Below are 13284 nucleotides of genomic sequence, written 5' to 3' on the forward strand. Positions count from 1 at the left end.
TAATTTCTTTTTGCTGCTACTGCTGCTGCTGCTGCTATTTCTTCTGCTTTTCCTTCACTCTTCCCTGCCTACGCTTTCTACGATTTTCCTCTGCTTTTCCGCTGCTACCGCTGCTGCTGCTGCTTTTGCTGCCTTTGCGCGCGGCATGCAAATGAAATGTCATAAAAATTGCAACTCGGCAGCGACGCCGACAGCCGGCAGCGGCGTCAATGTTGCAGCTGCCACAGTTGTTGCACGGAGAGAAAAAACATAGTACATATGAAATTAAAAATAAAGGAAGAAGCCAAAATTATTAAATATATATAATATATTAGAAGTAATAAAAAATGTATATTTTATATATTAGGTTTTTTAAGTTCTCAAGTTAAAAATAAATACTTATACAGTATGTATTTTTACCGAGAGGAAAGGTCATCTATAAAATATTTAAATTCTCAAATACCAACTTTTTAAAAATCGAAAATATCGCATTAAATTTAAACTTTTATCGAATTTCATCGAATTTTTAAATATTAAAAATATTAAATTACATTTAAAACAAAGTTATAACCTAAAAAAATAACAAATCGAATTTAAGTTAAACTTTAAAATATGAAATATTTAAATATCGAAATAAATCGCTATCAATGTTAAAATATCGATATTATCAAAACTCAACATGATAAATATGTTATTTAATTGATGTGGCCTCTTTTCCATGCTATTTCATCTCTACTACATTTTTGTAAATAAATAATAAATAAAATCAAATTCTGGTAAATATTTAATTTTTAAATTTACTTGCCGTGTGATGCTGCTGCTGCTGCTGCTGTCAACCGCAGCAACGGAGCAGCGACGCAACGCGCATATTTTTTCAGCAATTTTTTTTTCTTTTTTTTTTTTTAATTTTAGAAAAATGTAGACAACATTTTCTTTCCTTCGGTTCTTCTGCTTTGCCTGCCGCCTGCTGCCGCCTGCTCCTTGGTTCTGTGGCAATGTTGCATAAATGAGAACGGGAATAGAAAAATGCACAGAGGCCGCACCGCACCACACATGTCCTGGGAGAGAGAGTGGGCAAAGGAGAGGGGTAAAGAGGGGCAAAGAGGGTGCAAGGGTAGGAAGAAGGCCAACGACAGTTTAGAAAATGTGTAAAAGTATTAAATTTCAGGCGTCCAGGCCGCAACAGCGGAACTGAATGGCATACAAGGTTCCGCCAGGAGTTCAGGAGGTGGGGCCCAGAGCTTGTGGTTCGGGGGCCACCAGGATCAACGGACACACAGAGCAGCGGTTACCCATTCCCCCAAGGCATGGGAAAGGCAGCAACAGCAACAGCCATTGGGACAACAGGATATTGGTAGTTGAGGCGTTACCAAAAATATAAAGCTGCCCGAAATTAATTACTCTGTGAAATTGTAATTACTCTTGAAAGTTGAGTTGAACTTTTGCCTGATTTGTAATCAATATCCTTGTGAGCGTTACGAAAATCTTTAACTATTTATTAAAGGGTATAGGTTTATAGTTTTTGAATATTCTTTCGTAAAGATTTAAATTCTAAGCATTAGATTTCTTCCTTTACTACAATAATTCTAGTTTTCTACCCTTTGTGGTTATTCCTCCCTGATGTTTATCCTCCATATCCACCCTACCCCTTGCCTTTACCTTTACAATTTCCATTGTACTTATTTCTTCTTTTTTTTTTCTCCATCTTCTCTAAGCTCCTTGTGGACATATTTCCCCATTTACTCCTCCAAAAATTCTCCATTATCCCATTGGATTGAATTCGTCGAGCTCCTTTTACGAGTTGCTGCCATTTTAAACGACCGCCTTAACTCTTTCGCCTGCATTTCCCAAAAAATCGTGTCACACTTGCAGCAGTTAAAGGCAAAGAAGATGTACAGCCCCCAACTTTCCACCCCCCATTTTCCGCCATCATCTGGCACCACTTCCTCTGAACACACACACACTCATGGACTCAATGCACTTGATGATGATGTTGCTTCAACTTCTCCTAGCAGGGAGCCGTCCTGCCAGGCCATGCCATGCCGTGCGGCTTGGACTGCTGCCGGACTGCTGATGACCACAGGCACCGCACACTTGACAGGCACCCCTCCAGACCCCCCAAGACCCTCCACCTCCCCTCTAACAATGTGCCAAATGTGCGTGCAAAGTTTTTCCACATCGAGGCAACTTTCATCGGGCTTAAGCCCGGGTCTCGGAAAATCGGTCTCATATGGTGGCCCTGTCCGAAGAAAACGTCTCGAACCCGAGTATCAGCCAGAGTCCCCATGGGCAGGGGCTGTGCAAGATTCTATTTTGTATCTCCAAAGGGGTTTATTTGGATTGATAACAAGATTTAAGACAATTTAGTGACAAGCTAGCTGAGTTTTTAATCATTTTTAAAAAGTTCTTAAGCCTATTATTCTCCCTATTTGCTTTTCTAGCTCTAGCAACTCGTTCTCGTTATCGTTCATTACTCTCTGCGGATTCTCTCGTTATTGTTCGCTTTGCTGCCTTCTCTGTGTATTTACCAGACTCTCTTTACCACTCGTTACATTAAAACAACAAAACAGCAACAAAGAAATTCACTTGAAATACAAAAACGAAAACATAATAATTATGTAGCTAAAAAGAACAGTTACTCGTTCTCGTTATCGTTATTCACTCTCTGCAGAGTTTCTCGTTATTGTTCTATTCGCTAACTTCTCTGTGAGACTCTCTTTACCACTCGTTACATTTGTGAATGTAAATGTACTAGAAAAGTTACTAAACTTTAACAAATTGAATATTTTTCTTTGTAGCGAAACTAATTTAATATATTATATTTTAACCCTATCGTATTAAAAGCAATTTCCCCGAAAATGGCTTTAAAGCAGCGATTTGTAAATATTTTTCCTATGATTTCAAACTTTCCCCCGAGCGACGCCACGTCCCACTTTAATTCCTCCTTCTTCCACACCCCCTATTCGGGGAAATTCCTCGAAAATACTGCAGGAGGGAACTGATCAAAATTATTTGAAGCTTTTGCAATTTTTGTAATTAAGCGAACAAAGCCAAACATTGGCTCAGGCATTTTCCTCATTGTCCGTGCGATGGGTCGAGGTCGGGTGATTGGTGGTCAGTGGGAGGAGGAGGGCGGTTGCTTTTTTGGGGGGTTACACTCTCGAGTATGTGTGCGTGTGAGTGTGTGTAATCTGCTGCTGCAAGTGGCAGCTGAAAGTGCCAGTTTTATTGTTGTTTCTGTTACTGTTACTGCTGCTGCAGTTGCCTTTGCCGTGCCTTTACTTTGGCTGTAAAGTTGCCGGACAACTGAAAAACTGCAGCATGCAAATCGAAAAATAATTACAATTGCGCAAAGTTTTAAAACGAACAGAGACAACTGAGGCTGAAGCTGAGGCTGAGGCTCTACAGGAAGCAAGGGGCAGGCGGCAGGCGGCAGGCGGCAGGATGAGTTATCCTTAGGGCCATGGAGGGTAGCGACGGGTAGGGCCCTGATTTCTTTCCGTTTCCTGTGAGGAGAGCTGGTAAACTAGGGGTTGGGGGAGTCGTCCAATGCCAGTGAGAATTGTAGATAAACCAAATATGTAAGGGGCCAGCGGGGTGGCTAATACACAGGCACATCAAAGCACTGAAAAAAATGTAGTTGGAAAATGTACATTATTTTTAAGTTAATGGGTTTTAAAGTTATACATTTAATTGATTGTAAAATATAACGAGTCTAACAAAGAGACAGGAAATAGCGAAAAAAAACAGTAACGGAAGAATTTGCAGCGAGTAAAAACTATTACGTCAACGAGTAACGAAGTCAAAACAACGAGCAGTCTAGTCTTATTTGTATATTTTCTGTTTAACTGGAGATAATAGATTTCTCCTCACCTTTTTAGCTTTAAAATTTTCAAAAGTAACTAATTAATCAATTAATTATAATTAATTGTTATGATTTAATAACCGAAAGAATCCCCAGCGACTGAAAAACAGTACCGAGAACGTGTAACTCCTAGAACGGAGTCACAACAGGAAGCATTATTGTATTTTTTATATATTGCTTATTTAATTGGAATCATTGTTATTTCAGGCTTGGTAAGCTTCATAATTTTTAAAGGTTTTTAATTAATTTATTTATTTTTATTTAGTAAATAATTTGCTCGCTTCTTTCCTCAGTGCTTGTGCGTGTTTAAATGGGAGTTGTGCATGTGTTCTTGTGACAGGACATTTGGACAGTCCTGGCATAAGAATAGGAATAGAAATACGAAAAGGAATTCGGGGTAGCAATAGAAGACAGAGGCAGCTCCCCCAAAATGCATTAGACCCACACACAAACACGCACAGACAGAGGAAAATGCCAAATGATTAGGCGTTCGCCTACTCCTCCTTCTCGTGCGACTTCTTCCCTGGCTGACTGCTTGGAAAACTTTGAAAACTCATTCAGTGTCATGTAGATTTTTCGTATTTTTGCGTTTGCTCCGACAAAAAATAATTGTTAGCTAACTTTTTGCGAAGCTCATAAAACTGTACCCTCTCTTTACACCCCCGCCATCCCAATTCCAAACCCATTTCCCTTACCATTTTCCATTTTCCATTTCCCTGGCCCGCAGGCAGTTGTGCTGCTGGGTTGGTGGCATTTTAAAACTATTGTTCATTTCAAGCATCAAGAAACTTGCCAAATTGTTGTTGAAGCGCTGTCGAAACATTTTAATTTTGACGCCTTGGTAGGTAGTTGGTGGGCCATGTTCCAGAGCTTACTTTCCAGAGAAAAAAAAAGTATAACAAAATTAACAGAACATCAAAAGTATGACTTACTTCAATAATTTCAATGTTACAAACAAGGTTACAAGTCCCAAAATGCTGACTTGGAAATTATAAGCTAAATCTAACAATGAAAATAAACAAGAACAAACAAGAATGTTAGTCCCAAAATTCATACTTGGGAATTATAAGCTGAATTCAGAGTTTTAGCTTCGATTTATGTGGATTAAGTCAAGTCAATGCGATTTCAACAGTTTTTTATAAATCATATACATAGAGAGTAAGCCAAAATCATTATTACCAATATTAATTAAGCGGAAGTATAATATTAATCATTGTTGGAAAGCCTAGCAAAAGTATTTAAATAAGCCAAGTCCCCGCTGAAGTTGGCTTCCGAAACTCAAACAAATACTTGCCACTGATACCATCGGTCATCATCCGGGCACTAATCTCATTTGGATTTCCATTTCGTGCTTAATGGACATTGCTCATACGCCCGTTAATGCGGCGGGGGGAGGGAGAGAGATAGGAAGAGACAGAGACAGAGACAGAGAGAGAGAGAGAGAGAGAGGGGAACAGCATCGCCTTTGATTCAATTAACTTTGTTTATCGCGCATAATGCATGGATTATCAATATCAATTGACATCAATTTCGGTCGCTGTGGAAACCAATCGCATTACCAACAGCAACGGCCACCAGGCAGAGGGGAAAATGTTTGGACAGCGTTTTGTTCTGTGGCATTAAAAAGTTCTCCTTTTTGCTGTCCTGGCCTTGCCTTGCCGGGAATGGCCTGGCCTGACGATGGCGATGGTGGCATTCCAACTAAATTCTCCCCAAACTAATTGAATTGAACGAAAATTGAATTGAACGCCGCCGCCGACATGGCTGTTTTTCATACGTGTGTGCAGTGAGAGAAAAAACAGAGACCGACAAAAGGTTTGCAAACAAATAGTTGGCAATAATTTAGGGACTTTGATTCTCGTCGTTTTCTTTCTCTATTAAATTTGTTTAAATATATTTAAATAGTTGAAATCACTAGAGTTTTTAAAAATCTCTAAATAGTGTCTAAAATTATGCTAAAAAAAAATGATCAGCGATTGGTTTTGCAATCATTTAGACATATTCTTTAAGGTTATAAAATTCCTAGTAAATTCTAGGCCACCGTAGTATATTATATTATTATATATATTACTTTTTATAATATCATTTTTATCATCATTTTTCCCTCTGTTTCCTTTTTAATTTGTGTTGGTATTTGTTTGTGTGCTCACTTAAAGCTGACCCTGTGACCCATTAAATTCCCAGCAGCCACTCTTCGGCGGAAAGCGAAAACACAAACCAAAGTCATTTTAATTTTAAGACGAGGATGAAGTTGATTGGGGATGACAGAGCAGCGTAAGCCTGTAGAGAGGATGGCATTGCTTTTTGTACATACATACATACATATATGTTGCTTTAATTGCCAACAAACACCCACATACAGATACAGAGCTCGCACAGATAATTAAAAAGTTTTTTTTGCCGCTGTAAAGTGGGAAAAATCGCATATTTCCCTCCCATCTTCAATATCAAGAGCGTTCCGCGTTTCATGTCCTCCGTCTCCCTTTGCACACATCTTGAAAATAAACCGGAAGGAACGAGAGTTCGGGGAAGGAGCTACAACTTGCCACAATTTATGCATTATTATATGTCTGTTGTGGTTTTTCATTCCATTCTTTTGCACTCTCGGATTGTCTACGTACAGCCAGCATTACATAGTACTATCTGGGGTATTTTGGAATTAAAGGTAAAAAGTCAACAATTGATGGACTGCAAAAGGTAACATTTACCGGATACCTAAATGTTTAATTTTGGAATTGGAATTAATGCTGCTTTAGAATGAGAATACAGGTAAGCGACTCATAAATCACTAGGATAAAGAAATCCCTTTTAAAATGCATCCAAAAGTATGCTATACAATTTGTGTAGGTACAAAATGCAGTGTAATTTTCGTATTATAAATTTCTAGATATGTTTTGAACACATTTTTAGCAGATTTAAAAATTTTGATTTGATTTATTTAATATATAAACGGGTGTTTTTTTTTAATTCCTAAAAGAGGTGCTATAAAGTACTATAAAATATACAAAATTTACCAAATTACCCATTTACTCTAAATAAGTAGTTGTTCTATATAATTTTTTTTAAATAATTTTGGACACATTTAAGAGAGATTTTAATGTAATTTCTGAAATGCACCCCAAGTAATTTTATTTGATGTTTTTTTTATACCAATAGATTAATTTAATTTTGTTTCTTTAAAATAAAAATATACATATCTACATGGAGGTTCAGTATGATTTTTAAATCCTTTAAAAAATGCATCTAAAAGTATACTATAGAATATTTGGGAAACCAAATTCAGTGTGATATAATAATTATTTGTATTGTAATGTAATTCTGTAGGTTTTAGAGTTTTGAAACCGCCGAAATTTCAGAACCCCAAACCTCTCGCATGTAATCTGTAAAAACAAGACCAAATTGCTTAAAAACTCATCTTCCAAAACCAAAAAAAAAACCAAACTCCTATTAGAATCCAACAAAAGACTACACTTTTGAAGGACCTTGCAGGGTATCCCTGCGTCCATCAATCAGCTGCCGAAGTAGTTTAAATGGTTGTTCTTACATTTATGTTGTGCTTTTTATTACCGACGTCAAAGAAACCGTCTTGAGATGAGCGAAAGAGAGAGAGAGACAGAGCGAGCAGCCAAATGTCATTTCGCCTTGGCTCGCATAATCAGGAGCATCGCGCCCTCCCGCTCCCTCGCACGCGTTCACCGCTTTCGACACATCAGCGACGACGCGACGGCGCAGTCAGCGCTGGCAGAATGTAATTTGTTTTATGGTTTTGTAACAGTTAGTTTCCATGTACACATATGCATATATCTATAACACACACACACACACAAAAAATAGGAACTACTTTATGTATACAATAATAATTGTTTGATTTTATTCCTGATTTTTTCCCTTAATTAATTGAAATTGTTATTGTATTTATTTACTTGATACATTGTGTTTTCTTTTCATTAACACCTAAACAAATAATAAAAACACCCAATACATTTGAAACATATCCGAAATATGTGAAGTGTCTGCCAATCGAATCGGAAAAATCGATATGATACATCCCTAAATGTATCGATTTTAATATCACATTCAATAAAAATCGTAGAGTTTGATATATAAAAATTTGAAATATACAAAATATTTAAGATTACAATTTCTATTGATAAGAAATCGAACATTTCACTTTTTAATGATCTTTCTTAAAGAATATTAAATAGTTATATTTCGATCATTTGCAAAAAAATATCTGAAATATTTATTTTTTATTGAACTTTTTTAAAGGCTTCATTTAATTTTAACAAAATTTTTAATTATTTAATATGTTTGTTTTAAAAAAAGGAACAAGTTTAAAAAGTGTTCGATATACAACACGAAATATCGATTAATAGCGCATTTATCGCCTAATTAAATAATCGATTTATAATCGTTAACTAATTAATATAATGTCAATATTTTCATTAAGAAACTCTTGCCTTCTTGTGAAAATTAAGAAATTAAAATAAAAAATAAATTTGTTGCAGTGCATTAACCAACACACAAACACTTGCAATCCCATTCTCGAGTGCATTCGGTGCTGTATAAATTTATGCAGCACTCGTCATGCCTTATTATTGTTAAAGATTCCAGCTGCAGCATTCCTCGAATAAGCTTTTTAATTAAAATTAAAATCAAAATATGTCTGCATCCTGCTCTTGGCCAATTTGCATTGCATCTTGCGAGGCAGTTGGCACCTTATGGATTGCACTCGCTGGGTGGCATTATAGCTCGGATAAGAGAGATATGCAACAATCTTACTCTGTACTTTGTTATAGAGTTTATTGTGGAATGGGAAATGCACTCAACTGAATTAATTAGGGCTAATTGACATTATGATTAGTTGGAATCCATTGAAAGCGCTGTTCATCAAGCCAAAATATCTATATATTAGATAAACTTTATTTTGATGTGGTGTGAAATCTGAATTCAATTAATTTTGGCAGCTGGCATTCTTGACGGGCATTACAACACCTTTTGCGGAGGAGGATACATTAGCGATAAGGATAAATTTGTATCCTGCCTGCCTCTTCATTCACGTTCCAGAGAGAGAGAGAGAGAGAGAGTTTTCGGCTGAGGCTTTTTATTGCCCTCATATTTTGCATGTCGTGATCCTAGACGCTGTCATAAATTGCGCAAGCCTTGCACAAATGAACTGTACACAGATGCCCTCGGCGGCAGGGAAGAGCCGAAAAAGGATGCAGGACGAAGGACGAAGGACACACACGCACACACAGATGCGCAAACATAATTTGAATACCTCACAAAAATGCACATTTATCGCATAATTCTCTCGTACATCAGCCTGGCAAGGACACACACACATACACATGCAGGACCTCTGCTACTTTTGAGCAGGATCCTGCCTTTTTACGGGGCCAGTGCCTGGCAGGACCCAAACGGATTTTGTCTACCAGGCTCTGCGTTCCGTTGAATGCTTGCAACTAAAACTATTAATAACTGATTCAGTTAGCTGCTACACAGAGAGAAATTATTATGATTCTAGGACCAAAAAAGGATGCCTAGAAGGATACATTCCAGGATAAGCCCAATCGATTTTGGGAAAAGGTAAACCCTTTATACCTCGCCGAGGTGTAACGGAATAATAAGTACTCCCTCTACAGTAACCAGCAAGCAGGATGTCAGGATGTCAGGATGTCAGCCCCAGGATTTCCCTTCTCCTCCTGCCCTTTACTGACCACTACTCTTTACAAGTGGAGAGAGAACTCATGACAAAATCATTACAACCATTTTGTTGTGGTTATCGTCTTGTATATGTATATGTAGTACCAAATGTATGTACACGGCTGCATACATACATAAATATATCCTTGCAACGCCACCTTCGTCCCCATCGCCGTTATGTTGGTTCTACGAAATGGCAAAAGCTGTAAAAAATTTGCATTTTTATAACAACTTAAGTCACCAGACGACTCTACTTTTCCAAGCACTTGAACTGGTTTGCGTTCCATACAAAAAGTTTTCCATGCGTGCCGCCCCTAGTATATACATATACATAAATGTACATATCAGCATATCTAAGCAATAAACACGGAACAAAATTGTATCCGAAAGGAGGCCTTAATAGCTGTCTAAATGACATTCATTCATCAACAAAATTTATATATACATATGTCTAACAGATTTTATTTGTAATAATTTAAAAATCTTTTGTTTTTAGGTTATTATCAAGTTGAATTTAGTAGAAGTTATAGAAAAGATATAGCAAACGAAAAAGGTATATTTATATAAATATTTATGATATAATATATTAACTTTAATACATAGTTTAATACTCAATTTAAATTTAACAATCAAATTATTGCTAAATTTATATAACATTCTTAAGTTTTTTTTATATAATTTTAATCGGTTTTTATCGATTTTTAATCGAAACTGGAAGTACCAGTTTAAATAATTGTTTTTTAAATAATTTAAATCGTTTCCTATAGCATGCGTTATAAAGATGGTGCATTCTACGAAATTATAGCTGATTTATTTTTACTGATATTTATAAACATATTTATATACTATTTTATTTATTTATATACTATTTTATTTATTTATATACTATTTTATTTATTTATATACTATTTATATAGTATTTTAAAATTAATTTAAAAATCTAAATTAATCTAAATTTATCTTGAATTAATTTATTTATCTAAAATTAATTTTTAAATTAATTTAAAAATCTAAATTAATCTAAATTAATCTTGAATTAATTTATTTATCTAAAATTAATCGATTAATCAGTTAGTTCGATAAATCTATTAACTTAATATAGTAATTTTTCATTTCTTTTTCTCAGTGCATACTTGTAATAGTGTGCGTGCATTTATAATAGCAGTTATACTTATGAACTAGAAAGAGAAAACGTTAAACTAAAAAAAAAATATATATAGGGAAGAACCGAAAAAGGCAGCAGAAATTGTGTCCATTCTGGAATCCGCCACAGGCGCGTTGCACACAGGGCAAAGTGGTTAAAAGGAAAAGGGACAAGAGCAGGGACAGGAGCAGGGACAGGAGCAGGGACAGGAGGAGGGACAGGAGCAGGGGTCTGAAAAGTGACTGGAAAAGCGGACGGATAAGCGGAACGACATGTGCCAGGGAGTGTTTAAGTGAACCAATTTCTGCATACGTCTAGGAAAATGTTAAGCACCAAAGAAAAACAAAACAAATAACCAAGTCAATGGAAATGAATTAAGCACATAGCAGTTTGCTGAGTTTAGGTCAATAAAATTAGATATAAAATTATATATTAAAAAAGAGTTTTTAATGGATGCTCCACTGCTAAAATTTCAGTCATTAAATCTAAGATCTTAGATCTTTATCATTTCTCCAATCATGGGATGAAAAATAATTAAGAAATTAATTAAAAAATAAAAAGAAGTTATAAATATTTGTTTAAAAAAAGAGCATATATTCAAATGCCTCCAGGAAAAACTTCTTGAAATATGCAACAGCCATCCTCCGGACAGGATGGAAATAACTTGATGCGGACTCATGTAGACACTGCTAATGCGCATTGTATGCGATAAGTTCTCCATCCTTCCTCTCTTCCCAGGGCTCCAAGGACAACTTCCGACATCTTCATCTGCCTCAAACTGTGAACCAATGCCTTAATAAGTTTTAGTTTACAAATATTAAATTTTTTTTAAATAAAAATCTTTCTTAATGCAGGCAATAGGGAGTCCTATAAAGTTCTATAACTTAAATTTTATTATTAAAAGATGTTTTGTTATTAGAAAATGTTAAATTACTGTCTCAGCTCCAGTGTGCGCTTTAACGATGTGAAGTTTGCTTCCGCCAGACGCTCCACATGCTGACCCTTGGCCCTTGGACCCATCTTCTCTCACCAGCTTCCCAGAGCTCTGGCTCGCCCAGTCTCCTCCAGTTTGTCGCACGACCAACACAAATTACCATCGTTGAGCTGGAAGCACCACTAACAAGCAGACGGAGCTGGGAGGCTGGGCTGTAGTTGGGAGCTGAAGATGTGCGAGGGAAGATGGAGATGGAGATGGGCTTGGGGATGCAGATGGGGTTGGTTATGGCGAGACAATGTCCGCTTTGAGTTAAAGAGTGATGATGAAAAACTGGCTCACTTGATGCTTGTCCCCTGCACCGCTGGAGGAGCGGGAACGCTGCTTCTGCTACTCCTCCTGCTTCAGCTACTCTTCCTGCTTTTGCTTGTGCTCCACTGCTCCGTTTAAATAATTCACCGAGACGAAACGCTGGACTCCGGCATGCATATCCAGTTTGTCCAGCCGGACGCGCTCACATACATATGTAATTCAAGGAGTTATCACTGACACGAGGTCAGAGGAGCCTGAAGCCGGACACTGGCAAAACGATGTATTCAGATAATCCAAAAGGGCTTTCATAGTCTCCCAGAGTCTGTCAGAAATTTCAATTTATATATTTTTGGGTATTTTTTTTTAACAAACTTGTTTTTTAAATGCTATTTGTAATAGATAGCAACTCACTTAGTCCTTCTTTAAATACCCCATAAAGATCTAGATCTTGATCTTGGATCTTGGATCTTGCAGCTGTGGTCTCTTGATTTTTGAACAGTGTATGTGTATCTGAGGAATGCAGTTTAGTATGCATGCTGCAATTTCTATATGGCCATGACGCTGCAATTGCTTGCTTGTGCTCCTTGTGTGCATATATTTTCGCCATGCTTCGTCCTTTCTCCTCCTTTTGCGCATATTTCTACGGTAATTTTTTATGGCTGCAAGCTAGGATCTGCGTCCTGTATGCTGGATGCTGGATGCTGGGAGCAACATGTTGGTCATTTGCTGCATACGTAATTCTGGCAGCAAATCACTTGATGGGCGCTGAAATGATGCCAATTTAGTTGTGGGTGCATGTCATGTGTCAGGCGACAGGGGCATTAGCGGACGGAGCCAACCACTTTCAGCCCTAAATAACTGCTTTGGTCTTTACATGTAGGTTCTCAGTTGACTTTTGGCTTTAGGCTTCTTCAAAAACAACTTAGAAAGGGGGAACTTTGAGAGTCCAAACTTGAAAACTTTATCAATTTTATTTAGAAAATTTTTTCTCACAAATATTGGATATTCATTTTGATTTGTTAAACAAAAGTAGTATATTTTTAATAAGACATGAATCAAAGAACTGCATAAACATTATATTTAAGATGAGGGCATAAGATGGCCAAAGGTTATACATATGTATATGTATGTATATATTTTAATTCACCATTAAAATTGTATTAAATGAATAATAAAATATTGAAAATATCAATTTTGTTATCAATTTTACAAGATTTTTGAAATTTTTAGATTTTTAAAATTATAAATAAATAAAAAATATAAATAAAATATTTTTAAAAGAAATTAAAAAATGTATTTATTATATTTTTTGCACAATTTTATAAATTTTCCATTTATTAAAAA

At 36.4% G+C, this 13284-nt stretch overlaps 1 long non-coding RNA gene across 1 annotated transcript; it reads right to left on the reverse strand.

Moving 5' to 3' along the window:
* Positions 1-11664: 11664 nt before the first annotated feature.
* Positions 11665-12949, reverse strand: LOC138929195 (uncharacterized). Its single transcript, XR_011445648.1, has 3 exons — positions 12815-12949; positions 12352-12705; positions 11665-12262 (listed from the first exon to the last, which is right to left on the reverse strand). It is a non-coding gene; the product is annotated as an uncharacterized lncRNA (long non-coding RNA).
* Positions 12950-13284: the final 335 nt, after the last annotated feature.

The sequence above is a fragment of the Drosophila kikkawai genome, chromosome X, assembly GCF_030179895.1.
Source record: "Drosophila kikkawai strain 14028-0561.14 chromosome X, DkikHiC1v2, whole genome shotgun sequence".
In the NCBI taxonomy this organism is placed as follows: Eukaryota; Metazoa; Arthropoda; class Insecta; order Diptera; family Drosophilidae; genus Drosophila; species Drosophila kikkawai.